The sequence below is a fragment of the Macaca fascicularis genome, chromosome 20 (genome assembly GCF_037993035.2).
Source record: "Macaca fascicularis isolate 582-1 chromosome 20, T2T-MFA8v1.1".
NCBI lineage: Eukaryota > Metazoa > Chordata > Mammalia > Primates > Cercopithecidae > Macaca > Macaca fascicularis.
In genome coordinates, this window is record NC_088394.1 from 17,666,878 (window position 1) to 17,681,010 (window position 14,133).

At 47.2% G+C, this 14,133-nt stretch overlaps 1 protein-coding gene and 1 long non-coding RNA gene across 4 annotated transcripts in view; one reads left to right on the plus strand and one right to left on the minus strand.

The window, feature by feature from the left end:
- Window positions 1-14,133, plus strand: part of XYLT1 (xylosyltransferase 1) — a 371,169-nt gene that overhangs the window by 192,312 nt on the left and 164,724 nt on the right. The window lies entirely within an intron of this gene.
- Window positions 8,689-12,813, minus strand: LOC141409320 (uncharacterized). The gene is made up of 2 exons (XR_012429311.1): window positions 12,679-12,813; window positions 8,689-8,979 (listed from the first exon to the last, which is right to left on the minus strand). It is a non-coding gene; the product is annotated as an uncharacterized lncRNA (long non-coding RNA).

Consider the following 14,133-nt stretch of genomic DNA (forward strand, 5'->3'; position numbering starts at 1 on the left):
TCAATTTTCTGGGTGTTTCACTCCTAAGAAGGGCAGCTCGTTTCCAGCCTGGGACTTGAAGGGGCTGTGATGGAGAGGGAATACGAGCTTGGCCCCCAGGTCAGGTGCTGTGGCTTAAATCCCTGATCTGTGTGACCTTGAGGACGTGTCTCCACCTCTCCGAGCCTCTGTTTACTCATATGTTGAAAAAGGACATATTGCTATTAATGATAATACTAGTGACAGCTACCATTTGCGTTCCAGGCCTTGTCCTAAGTGTTTTCCCAACATTGACTTAATTCTCATTTCAACCCCATGCGCTGGTTACAGCTAGGAAACCTGCCCAAGGTCACACAGGTTCAAAATGGCACAGCTAAGTTCGGGACCCAGGTAGCCTGGCTTTAGCATTCATGCTCCTGATCACGGGGCCATGCTGCCTCTTGAGAGGGCTGTGAAGAGGATTAAATTTTAAAAAGCCCAGGATATGCTGTCCCAGTAGCAATGCTGAAAGGTGCATTAGGAAGGGAGAGACCGTACCATGAAATCCTTAAGTGCCTGGTGTCACCCAGGATTCTCCTGGTCTCAGCCAGTGTGTAGAGGTAATGGGCAAATTTCGCTTCTCTTCCTAAAGCCCAGCCAGGAAGGAAATGTTCACAGTCAGCCTTGGTTGCCCGTTCTAAGTTTGGACCCTTGCAGAGCTCAGAAGGATGTTCCCTGTGCGTAGAAGAGGCTGTAAAGTGAAGAGTACAAGCTTCAGAATCAGACAGACCTGGGATGGATCCCAGCCTTGCCCCTTGCTTCCTGGGCGACTTTGCCTGAGTCATGTAGCCCCCATCTCTGTGCCACAGTCTACTTTTCTATCTCGTCAGATAATATCTCCACCAAAGATAAATGGGAGGATGAAACAAGAGAATCCTGCAAAATCTTAGGTAAACAGTAGGTGCTCTCAGACGGAGCTTGTCTCTGATGGGATGATTTGAAGCCAACAGATGATGGAGTGGAGCTCCATGAAGCTCCGCTTTTCCCCTGGGAAAGTTAGCAGAAAGTTGCATGATGGCAGTGACTTTGATTTAGTAGACAGTGTGGAAGTCCCAGTCTCGCCTCATCAAACTCCTCTGAAGTGAAAAGCCTTAATGGGAACACCCGCTTAAAGGAAGAGGTAGTGATCGCCTGCGGCTGTGAAGAAGAACTTCTTGGAGATGTGTTCTGTCTGTCCAAAGGGAAGCAGCCTGACTTCAGTATCTAGGTGCAGCTGCCAGCTTGCTCTCTGCAAAGTTCACAGAAAGAGCCATCTAGTGGCCTGAACAACAGTGGTCCACCGGGTCTCTCGGAACCACCTTGTGCTGGGTGTTTCACCGTTCAGTCCTCCTTTGAGGACTAAAGGGAGTTCGGTGTCTGAATCCAGCCAGACTTCAGAAGTCTGGGCATGACTGGCTGCTCATACCAGAAAAGGTGCCACTGTTCAGCCCCTTGAATAAGGAACTTCTCCAGTAGCAAACTGTCTACCCGACCTGGATGCCACATGTTCTCAGGGAGGCGTCTCGCGCTCTCGAACATGGCAGGAGGGGCAGGAGGAGGAGGAAACAAAGTTTTCACCTATTAGCCAGGCAGCTCTTGCTGGTTGCTCTTCTCACTTGTAAAACTTTCCTGGGTGGGACAGCCCTGGCTGATAAACCTGCTGAGATAACCGCTGTGAGCCTAAGTTCCCACATCTGGGAACAGTGGGTAATACAAAAGAACAAAATCAGGTCTTTTGCAGCTGGAGGCCATTATCCTAAGCAAATTAACGCAGGAACAGAAGACTACATACCACATGTTCTCACTTGGAAGTGGGATCTAAACATTGAGTACACATGAACATAAAGATGGCAACAGTAGGTCAAACCCGGTGACTCACGCCTGTAATCCCAACACTTTGGGAGGCCGAGGGAGGTGGATCACCTGAGGTCAGGAATTCGAGACCAGCCTGGCCAACATGGTGAAACCCCGTCTCTACTAAAAATACAAAAATTAGCTGGTTGTGGTGGTGCGCACCTGTAATCCGAGCCACTCAGGGGGCTGAGGCAGGAGAATCTCTTGAACCCGGGAGGCAGAGGTTGCAGTGATCAGAGATTGCGCCACTGCACTCCAGCCTGGATGACAGAGACTTTGTCTGGAAAAACAAAAAAACAAAAAGATGGTGATAGTAGACGCTGAGAACTTCTAGAGCGGGACGAGGGTTAGAAAACTAACCATTGGGTACTACGCTCACTACCTGGGTGATGTGGTCAGTCATACCCCATACTTCAGCATCACACAATACACACATGCAACTAACCTGCACAGGTATCCCCAGAATCTAAAAGAAAAGTTGAAATTATAAAAATAGATAACATGCCCAACATTGTGATAGGATCTGTCTATTGAGTTGTGGATAGGATGGTTGTCTGTCTTATTCTATTAAAATGGAAGCTCTATGGGAGCAGGTATCTGCCTGTCTTATTCACAGACATGTCCCCGGCACCTCAGGTGTTATCTGCGAATGAATGTATGAAAGGTAGTTGAAGGACTTTGCGTGAAATGATGTGGGTAACCACTACCTTTTATTAACTGCTAACTATTCTGACCTGTGTCTTTGCACTGGTTAAGTCAACATATCTTTTTAGCCCTACGAGGTTTCGATATTATAGATATTTTACGTAGGAGGAAAGCAAGACTCAGAGAGGGTAACCAACTTTCCCTGGGTCATATCACATAGCTGGGAAGTGGTAGAGCTGGATTGCAAATCCTCAAGAGTGACTCCAGAGCACGCATTTGTAACAACCTCATTGGACCGTGCCCAGCATGTCCTGGTTAGCATATCGTGATCACCATGATTTCCATGGCCGCCTTCTTGCTCTGAACAGTTGGAGAACTGGACGTTGGATACATTGTCTCCGAAGGGGGTGACCAGAGTTTCCTTCTAGATGATGACCGTGCACACAGAAGTTGGTAGTGATGAGGTTTTTGCATATCCACCCCGAAACCTTGGTAGAAAATGTCAGGGCCCATTGAAGTACATGGCCAAGAGGGGTCCGTTCCATCTTGTCAACAGCAGCTCTCAGTCCAGGATGCAGAAATCATTTTCTAAAAGCTTGGGCGTAGGCACTGCTGTCACTTTGATTCCTGTGGCCTTCCAGTACACAGTAGATGTCCTGCAGGCCATGCCAACCTCAGACATAAACAGGAAGTGCCAGTGGGGTGCCCACAGCTTACAGAGAGCAGACCTTCAAGATGGCAGCCTCCTTCAGGAACTCGGCCAATGAAAACTTGCTCGGAAGCCCCTGTCCCCAGTAGGTTGGGCCAAGGCAAACACATGCTCATAAAGGAGATTTAGGGGGTGACAGCAGCATATTCATTTGTACCTCTGCATAGTAAAAATAATTTATTAGCAGCTGCTGGGGAAGCTCAGTTCTGAAATCACATGGATGGCAATATTAGGAGCCTATTTCTTGCACACTCTCCCCACCCCAAATGGCTCCGGCTTTCAGATGATAGAAATTAATTGGGTTTGTGTGTGTGTATATGCGTCTATATTTATTTATTTACAGGCGCCTCTCCTTATTTATGTCTCTGGCTCCGTGTGCATTTCCATTTCTTTAGAGGCCCTGCGGTAATGAGCTTACAAGTGAGCCATTCATTACCCACTTGTGGCAGGGCATGTGTGGGGGGATGGGGCCCACACAGGCAAAGGATGAGTTTGAAAACGGGATGTCTTTCATCAGCAGGAGACCCATTTGTCTCCTTAAGTGCCCCATCCCAGAGGACCTGGATTGGAGAATGTTGGGGAGGCAGGATGATGGTTAGGACAAGAGGGCTTCCTGGGAGTTGAATCAAGAGAGACAGAGAAGGTGTATAGGGAAATAAAACCAGGGGACAAATAGAATATTGTGGTTTGGAGCTTTCAGGAGTCAGGTGTGTGGTACCAACCTAGAAATGAATCTGAAATAACAGAGGTGGAGAATGAATCACAGGCAGCTAGGCAAGAGGACTTTACACCAGGAGCCCAGGCTTTTCAGATAACTGTCTACTTCCCGACTCCTCCTGTCCCCACCCCAGGTCAAAGATCAGCTCAGTTAGTGATTGCTTTCTTCCAGGGCCTTTGGTGGAAGCAGTGTTGCCTCCTAGGGGGGACTTTGGAAACCTGTGGGGTACTGAGCCAAGGGTAGCTGTTAACAGCCCACAGGAGTAAGAACGTAAGTTTTATAACCACGCTGTGTGATTTGAGGCAAGTTACTTAACCTCTCTGTGCCTCCATACTCTCACCTGTAAAATGTGGATACTAATTGCAGCTATCCAATAGAGTCGCTCTGGGGTTTTTTGTTTATGTGTTTGTTTATTTTTGAGATAGAGTCTCCCTCTGTTGCTCAGGCTGGAGTGCAGTGGCCCAATCTCGGCCCACTGCAACCCCCGCCTCCTGGGTCCAAGCATTGTCTCCTCCCTCAACCTCCTGAGTAGCTGGGATTACAGGCGCACACTACCACGCCCAGCTAATTTTTGTATTTTCAGTAGAGACAGGGTTTCATCGTGTTAGCCAGGCTGCTCTTGAACTCCTGGGCTCAAATAACTCCCCCGCCACAGCTTCCCAAAGTACTGGGATTACAGATGATGAGCCACCGTGCCCGGCCCTGCTCTGGGAGTTTTAAAGATAATCTATATAAAGTATGTAGCTCAGTCGTTAGAATAAATGTTCAGTAAGTGTTAACTGGGATCATTGTTGTTATAAAAGGAGTTGGGCTGCTCCTCTCACCACACCTTTGCACATGCTTTGCCCTTGCCTGGAAAGCCCTTTTTTCCTTTGTCTGTCTTGCTCCTTTCTTCTCGAGATGGGGTGGGAAAACTGCTTTCTCTGTGAAGTTTCTCTACTCTCCTTGGACCCCAGACCATGTGAGGCTCCACATCCTTGATGAAACTCAAACCCTGAGCGCACCCATCCCTACACTCCCTTTTGGTCCTGTGTTAAAATAACTTACATACATACTCACTTTCCTCTCTTGTCTCAGAATCGCACCAACAGCCGGAAGCGTACTTGAGTTCCCCTTCCTATATCCTTTTCCGCTGCCCTGTCAGGGAGTGGACACCCAAATAACGTTTGTGGAATGAATCAACCTGTGATTTTAACCCTAGCAGACCCAGCCCTGCTCAATGTCATAGATCTTTTAAAATCCTTTCACACGTCCGGAAATGAAATCCAGACTTATTCTAACCTACTTAAACACCCACAACTCTAAAAGAGATCAATAGACTGCTAAAATAGTAAGACGAAATATATGACAGCAGTTTATAAACAGATAATATGTTTTATTATTTAAATGATGATGCCTGTAATCCCAGCACTTTGGGAGGCTAAGGCAGGTGGATCACTTGAGGTCAGGAGTTCGAAACCAGCCTGGCCAACATGCTGAAACGCTGTGTCTACTAAAAATATAAAATTTAGCCAGGCGTGGTGACGCACACTTGTAATTCCAGCTACTTCGGAGGCTGAGGGAGGAGAATCACTTGAATCTGGGGGGCAGAGGTTGCAGTGACCCGAGATCATGCCACTGCACTCCAGCCTGGATGACAGAGCAAGACCCTGTCTCCAAAATGAATGAATGAATGAATGATGGGTGCAACAACATTAGCACTTCTCAATTTTTTTTCTTTTTTTTTTTTTTGAGACACATTCTCACTCTGTTCCCCAGCCCAGAGTACAGTGGCTGATCTTGGCTCACTACAACCTCTGCCTCCTGGGTTCAAGTGATTCTTCTGCCTCAGTCTCCCGAGTAGGTGGGATTACAGGCACCCACCACTACAACTGGCTAATTTTTGTATTTTCAGTGGAGACAGGGTTTCACCATGTTAGCCAGGCTGGCCTCGAACCGCTGAACTCCAATGATCCACCCACCTCGGCCTCCCAAAGTGCTGAGATTACAGGCATGAGCCACCGCGCCTGGCGTACTTTTCAAATTTTGATGTGCAGACGAATTGCTTGGGGATGCTGTTAACATCCAGACCCTGATTCCTGTGGTCCAGGCTGGGGCCTGAGATCCTGCACGTCTAACACGTTCCCAGGTGATGCAGATGTTGCTGGCCGATGGTCCACACTTTGGTTGCAAGAGGCTGGAGGATACATCAAGAGGTCAGCCACTGCATGTTGAGTCAGTGAGAACTCAGTAGTTACAAATGCAGGTGGGGAATGGATGTGTGTGTTGGTGACTCACAGCCACAGCTTGTGTGGCCTTTGATGATGTAATTTTCTGAAACTGTGGTCAAACTCAGTGATATAAAATCTCTTCTTGAGTGAAACAGTAGTTACTTTCCTAGAAAATTTGGCTGCGTTAAAACCATTCATAATAATGTTGTGTCATATGTAAATCTAAGCTAGGCTCCTGGCCTGGATAATTATAAATGAGTTGTTTACGCACAGGACATCTGGGGACGTTCAGAAGTCATGCAGGATGCAGGACAGTTCTTCATTGTCCAGCCGTGCGTGTTCCCCTGTCCTGCTGGGTTTCTGATGTTCTTCCACCCACTTACTGCCAAGAGCATCCCCCAATCGTTATGGTAACCGGAAATGCCACCACACACTTCCAGAACACCTCATTAGGGACAGTGCCACCTCCATCAAACACTCTGGAATACAAGGATTTGTTGGGGTTCTGAGATCTCCAAGGCAAACTTAGGAGGTAGAAGGCCTGCTGGAAGAGCCTGTCATTGATGGGAAGCAGTGTCACTGCATTCAATCATGCCAGATGGCTAAGGGGACACTGGGCAGGCCGGATGGGGGCTGTGGTGGTCCACAGAGCGCATGCCCCTTCTGGAGACCATGGGGCCACTACTTAGCCTCAAGACGACTGTCATACATGGAAATCTAAACTCAGTGTTGTCAGGTCCCTGATGTTTCCAGAAAGGGCAGAAATCCAAAGTTTTAGATGAAATCTCTAGATTATGAAATATGGGCCGAGATGAAGTTAAACAATTGAAAACAGTCTGCAGAGCGAACCAGACATCTGTGTGTCTGAAGGAGCCATGGGTCCCAGTTGTGCCTTCTGGCTTAAATTAAGAGACATGACTGGGCACAGTGGCTCAACGCCTATAATCTCAACACTTTGGGAGGCCAAGGCAGGCAGATCACTTGAGGTCAGGAGTTCGAGACCAGCCTGGCCAACATGGTGAAACCGTGTCTCTACTAAAAATAAAAAAAATTAGCTGGGCATGGTGATGTGCGCCTGTAATCCCAGCTACTTGAGAGGCTGAGGCGAGAGGATTTGTTGAACCTGGGAGGCTGAGGTTGCCGTGAGCCAAGATCGTGCCACTGCACTTCAGCCTGGGTGACAAAGTGAGACTCTGTCTCAAAAAAAATGATAAAAACAAACAAAAACAAAAAGTAAAAAACATGCCATCAACTCAAGGACTATCCACTGCCCAAATGAATGTGTCCCTCCTCTTCTATGTCACCCTTCCCTAGTGGGGACCCTAACTTCTCCCGCTTTCCCCATGCAGCTGCCACTTCTACCTGGTCACCCCTGCCAGCCTCCTCCCTCTCTCCGCTCTGGGACACCCTTCATTGGTTAACTCTGGCCCTTTCTCCAGCCAGCTCTCTTCATAGTAGCTTCCCTCCTATTCTGACTGCTCTGACTGGATACATGTTTGAAAATCAGAGAAAAGCTGTTTCTGAATGGGAACAGGATTTGAGCAGCTGAGATCGGCCAGCATGGGTCCTTGAGCCCTGGTTCTTAGCAGGGGTCGGGGTGGGAAGGTGATTTTGTCCCACCCCTACTCCAGGGGACATTTTTGATTGTAACAAGGGCACGTTACTGGGGTCTAGTGGGTAAAGGTCACAGATGCTGCTAGACACCGCACAATGCACCAGACAGCCCCTAAAACGAAGAGTTATCCAGCCCCAAATGTCAACAGCGCTGTCCTTGAGAAACCCTGCCTGAGAGGTTTGCAGAGGCTTCATTATTGAAGCAAGACTGGGTTGTTCACATTCTCTCTCTGTGTGTCTCTCTGTATGTCTCTCCCTCTCTGTCTATCTCTCTCTCTGTCTCTCTGCGTCTCTGTCTCTCTGCGTCTCTGTCTCTCTGCGTCTCTGTCTCTCTGCGTCTCTGTCTCTCTGCATTTCTCTCTGTCTCTCTGTCTTTGTGTTTCTCTGTGTCTTTCTCTGTCTCTTTCTCTGTGTCTCTGTCTGTGTCTCTGTGTCTCTGTACCACACCCCTTCTTTCTCTCTGTATCTTTGGATATTGTGGCCATAACTGTGGAATAATGGAATGGAATGCTGTAATTAATTAGAGGCAAACCGTGTTCAAATAGTAACGAAGAAGAGGCCAGCCTTCGGGACACTTTTAAAACAGTTAGGAGGCCTCTCCCCACAGAAAAGCCCTTCTGTGTGCAAGGCGTTTTGTTCCCAAACAGACATGGTTGCTGTCATTTCTGGAAGGCTCTGCTCTCTGTCCCCCTGTCCTTGGGTCTGACTTTGCAACCTCATGTTGTCTCCGGAGTCTGACTCCTGCGAGTCACTTCTAACCCTGCCTCTTACCCACCGAGTGACCGTGGGCAAGCCTGGCTCAGCCTCAGTGGCCCCATTGGAAGGGACACTCACTTTTTCTGCGGCGAGCCAGATGTTGGCTTTTCTGGGCATGCAGTCTCTGTCATAGCTACTCAACTCTGCCACCCCAGCACAAAGGCACCAGCCTTCAATGTGTGCACGAATGGGCAAGGCTGTGTTCTAGAATAACTTTATTGACAAAGACAGGTGGTAGGGTGTTTGGTTGACCCCGACCTACTTTTTGAGATAGTTTTGAGGAATGAATAGCGATGCCAAACCAAGGGCTTAGCTCCGTGCCTGGTAGGTAATCAGCACATAGTCAACAGTAGCTGATGTTTGTTTCTTCTTCTTGGTCCATTTTCTCCCGCATTTCCTTCCTTTTCTTCTTTTTCTCGTCTGCCGTTATTTCGCCCTCTGCTGTGTATCTCTGTACCACACAGCTGTCTCTTATGCTGATAGGGAAAGAGCCAGAAGATGCCAGTTCAGATCTTTTCCTGCCACCTGCCCGCAGTCCCTTGGGTGCTCTGAGCGCCGTGACTGCCACTGTCATGTCTCCGTGGTGGGGTTGGGAAGAGGGAGTGGGTCAAGGCAGGGGCTCGGCTCTGAGCATGCTTTGCTGGGCTCTTCGGTTTTTACCCCAGGGACTTAGCCTTGCAGGCTTGAGGTCCAGGCTAGGTAGCCTTGGGCCGCGTCAGACATAAACAAAGCCAGACCCTATGAAAGCGGTAAGGGCAGATTTAATCAGTAATGCCTGTTGCAATAGAAAAAGTGTCCAGCATGGAACGGAACTCAACTTGGATTTGTTCAGAGGTCACTGGGTGTTTTAAAAAGAGAAGGAGGCAGAGCGTGGTGGCTCACGCATGTAATCCCAGCACTTTGGGAGGCCAAGGCAGGCGGATCACGAAGTCGGGAGTTTGAGACCAGCCTCACCAGTATGGTGAAACCCCATCTCTACTAAAAATACAAAAAAAAAAAAAAGAAAAAAATTAACTGGGCGTTGTGGCGCATGCCTGTAATCCCAGCTACTCAGAAGGCTGAGGCAGGAGAATTGCCTGAACCTGGGAGACGGACGTTGCAGTGAGCAGAGATCGTGCCATTGCACTCCATCTGGGCAACAGAGGGAGACTCCATCTCAAAAAAATAAATAAATTAATTAATAAATTAATTAATAATAATAATAGGAGAAGGAGGGAGGGAAGGGAGATGAGCTCAGTGGAGTCAGGGAAGTGAAGAATTACCAAACGCAGGAAGGGAGGGTTGGTCTATGTGAGACCCAAATGGGTTTGCTAACTGCTGTTTATGAAATTTGGCTCCTGCTCTCTTATAGAGGCTGGGAGATGATGCCCTGTCTAGAGGTGTTAGCTGGAACAAACAGTAAATTATTTTGGCAGCCTTGTGTTTTCTAAAGCAGTCCCTTTAAGCAGGAGCTGGGGTCATCCCAGGGATGGGGCCTTGAGCTGTTAGAAACTATGTTAGTGTTTCAGGCCAGGCTTGGTAGCTCACACTTGTAATCTCAGCACTTTAGGAAGCCAAGGATTGCCTGAGCCCAGGAGTTTGAGACCAGCCTGGGCAACATAGCAAGGTCCTGTCTCTACAAAAAATTAAAAAGCTGGGTATAGTGGTGAAAGCCTGTGTAGTCCCAGCTACTCGGGAGGCTGAGGCAGGAGGATCGCTTGGGCTCAGGAGGTTGAGGCTGCAGTGAGCCGTGATCACATCACTGTACTCCAGCCAGGGGAACAAAATGAGGCCCTGTCTCAAAAATAAATAAATAAATAGAAAAAGAAAAACGATGTTAGTGTTTCACTCAAATCTTTATAGGTAAAGGTTGAGGCCCAGTAGAAAAAGGGGGCAGAGGGGCCGGGTGCACTTTGGGAGGCTGAGACGGGCGGATCATGAGGTCAGGAGATCGAGACCATCCTGGCTAACATGGTGAAACCCTGTCTCTACTAAAAAGTACAAAAAACTAGCCGGGTGCAGTGGCGGGCGCCTGTAGTCCCAGCTACTCGGGAGGCTGAGGCAGGAGAATGGCGTAAACCCGGGAGGCGGAGCTTGCAGTGAGCTGAGATCTGGTCACTGCCCTCCAGCCTGGGTGACATGAGCGAGACTCCATCTCAAAAAAAAAAAAAAAGAAAAAGAAAAGAAAAGAAAAAGGGGGCAGAGGAGGCTGGCTATAGTTTGATCAAGGACCCACTCTTGACAGCAGGTCATTCTTCCTCCCTGAGGGTGATTCAGGACTTGAGTGGCCTGGGTTCCTCTCTCTATATAAAAATATTTATTGGCCGGGCACAGTGGCTCACGCCTGTAATCCCAGCACTTTGGGAGGCCAAGGTGAGTGGATCACCTGAGGTCAGGAGTTTGAGACCAGCCTGGCCAACATGGTGAAACCCTGTCTATACTAAAAATACAAAAATTAGTTGGACATCATGGTAGGCACCTGTAATCCTAGCTACTTGGAAAGCTGAGACAGGAGAATGGCTTGAACCCGGGAGGCAAAGGTTGCAGTGAGCCAAGATTGTGCCACTGCACTCCAGCCTGGGCGACAAAGAGCAAAACTCCATCTCAAAAAAAAAAAAAAAAAGTACTTGTCACTCAACTTCAATTTCTATCTATTCTGTGTGTGTGTGTATTGTGTATGGAAGTAAAATACAAATCTAAAGGCTTGGCATATAGCAAAACAGCCAACATAAAAGAATCCTGAACTTTTTTTTAAATTTATTTTTTAAGTCTTTTTTTTTATGCTTAACATTTGTAGGTGCCCTTTATTACTTTGATTTCTTTTTTATTTATTTATGTATTTATTTATTTATTTTTATTATGCTTTATGTTCTAGGGTACATGCGCACAACGTGCAGGTTTGTTACATATGTATACATGTGCCATGTTGGTGTGCTGCACCCATTAAGTCGTCATTTACATTAGGTATATCTCCTAATCCTATCCCTCCCCCATTCCCCCACCCCACAACAGGCCCCAGTGTGTGATGTTCCCCTTCCTGTGTCCAAGTGATCTCATTGTTCAATTCCCGCCTATGAGTGAGAACACGCGGTGTTTGGTTTTCTGTTCTTGCGATAGTTTGCTGACAATGATGGTTTCCAGCTGCATCTGTGTCCCTACAAAGGACATGAACCCATCCTTTTTTATGGCTGCATAGTAAGAATCCTAAACTTTTAATTTTAATAATCAGTAGATATTTCTGATTGTGCCTATGTATTATGTCAGCAGTTTTCAAACTTGGTCTCAGGATTGCCTAATACTCTCAAATGTTATTGAGGATCCCCAGAGAGCTTTGGTTTAGGTAGGTTCTATCAAATGTTTTCTATACAGTAACTTTTAAACTAAGGCATTCTTAAAATGTTTATTAATTCACTTAAAAACAGTCATAGTACCTATTACTTGTGTATATAAAATATATCTATGAAAAATATGCATATTTTCCCCAACAAAAACACATTTAGGGAGAAGAGAGGCACCGTTTTACATTTTTCACAAATCTCTGTAACACCTGGCTTAATAGAAGACAGCTAGATTCTCACATTTGCTTCTGATTTCTGTTGCAGTATCACGTGTTATGTAGCCTCTGGAAAGCTCCACTGTATACTCATAAGAGAGTAAACAAGAAAGGAAAATAGCGTCTTTATATTATGGTGAAAATAGTTTGTCATTAAAGATCCCCTGAGAAGGCCTCAGGGACCCCCAACAGTTCCCAGACCACACTTTAAGAACCACTTTACTAAATCACCATCGCAAGCGTTAATTCCATTTTAAGAAATTATACCTAATATTTATTAAGTTCTAGATATTAAACTAAGTGTTTTTACATGTGTTGATTTTAATTCTCATGACAGCCTGATTAGGTTGGGTACGCATTATTGTCCCCATTTTACAGGGAAGGAAACTGAGGCAGACAAAGTTAGGCACTGTGCCCCGGGCCATACAGTGAGCAAAGGGCGGGGTCCAGATTTCAACCCACTGTGCCTCAACACCCTGCCTCTCCAAAAAGACTCAGACCTGCTCATCAGGTGACAAGGCGCTAGCTTGAAATATCATCCTGCTGCCACTTGAGTGCTTAACATACCTCAAGCCTCTCACCCAATGTTGTTTTGTTAAATAGCATTCTATGTGTGTGACATATTAGTTAATCCCCACCTTACCTTTGCAAAGTAGGTCTTCTTACCCCCTTCTTTTGTAGGTGAGAAAAATGAGGCTCTGAGAGGTTAAATCTCTTGTCCTCCATCTCAGAGTTAAGAAGCAGAGACCAGATTCCAACTCAGCCCTATCAGTCTCCCTCCTTCCCATCTCAGCCTGTCCTGTGTTTTGCATCCCGTTAACATGATGCTACATTGCAAAGGGCTTTTTACTTAGGGTTCTGTTACAGCAGGGCCTGCCCGTGTCCAGCGTCGTCCACGGGTTTCTAAGTGCTGGCCAGCCCAGCCACCTTTTGTGCATGCAAATGAGCTGGGCAAGGGGCCTCTGTTAGGTCTATTTGCATTGGCAGCCTGGGTAATTGCATGTCCTAATTGGTACAGCCACGCACGCTGCGCTTCCACCATTTGCCTACCCTGGCACGGAGGTCTTTTTGGAAGCAGGTGCGGATCTCTCCCCGTTTGTCCCTCCCAGTGGCCTTGGTAGCCTTGGTGATTGGAACGAAGCCTCGGACACTGAGTTCAACAGCAAACAACTACCCAGCCGGCTGTGCGTGCACATGGCACAAAAGGAAGCCGTAAACTGGTCACGATGAGCGGGTGGGACGGACGCCCTCATGTCTGAGCAGTGCACCTGGCTGGGGTTTCCCTTTGGCCCTGTCCCTATTCCTAATCGCTGTGGAGAGGCAGGTGGGGTATTGAAAGGCATGACCTCTGGACCTAGGCAGCCTGGGCTCAAATCCTGGCTCCTCTGTTTCCTAGGTGTGTGGATTTAGTCACTTAACCTCCTTGTACCTTAATGTTCCAATCTGAAAAATGGGTAGAAAATATAGCATCTTCTTTATCAGCTCATCATGGAGATGAGTCAGTGCATGCAACAGGCTTGGAACGGAACCTAAGACATACATGTTTCTTAAGCACTTAGCACATGTCAGGCATTATCTTCTATGCTTGATCAATTCAGTCCCTGGGAGGCAAGTGCCATCTTCGGCTCCTTGGGATGGATGAGGAAACTGAGGCAAAGAGAGGAGAAATGTTCTGTCCCAGCTTGAAGAACCCCAGCAAATGAAAAAGGGAGGAGTCAAGCTCACTTCTTCCTGAATCCAGACCTCTGAATCTCAGTGTGCTACTATAGACGATGATGGAGGGATAGGGCTGGGAGGAGACGGGATATCCTTTGGCGCGTCCATCTTTTCCTCAGTTCCTGGTCTCTTAAGGTCCATCGGACTGTTTTTTTAATGAGCTGAAGGGGCAGAATTTGTTCATTGCATACATTGATTAATGACTAACTCAGAATGGTTAGTAACACACATTCGGGACACATCATTTTACAGATAAGAAAATCGGACACCAGCTAATGCAATACTAGTACCCAGGTCTTCCCCATCCCTGCCTGGTGCTCTTTCTACATAAACAATAAGAGCAAAGGTTTATCTCTAAGTGGATAGTTTAAAAATCACAGCA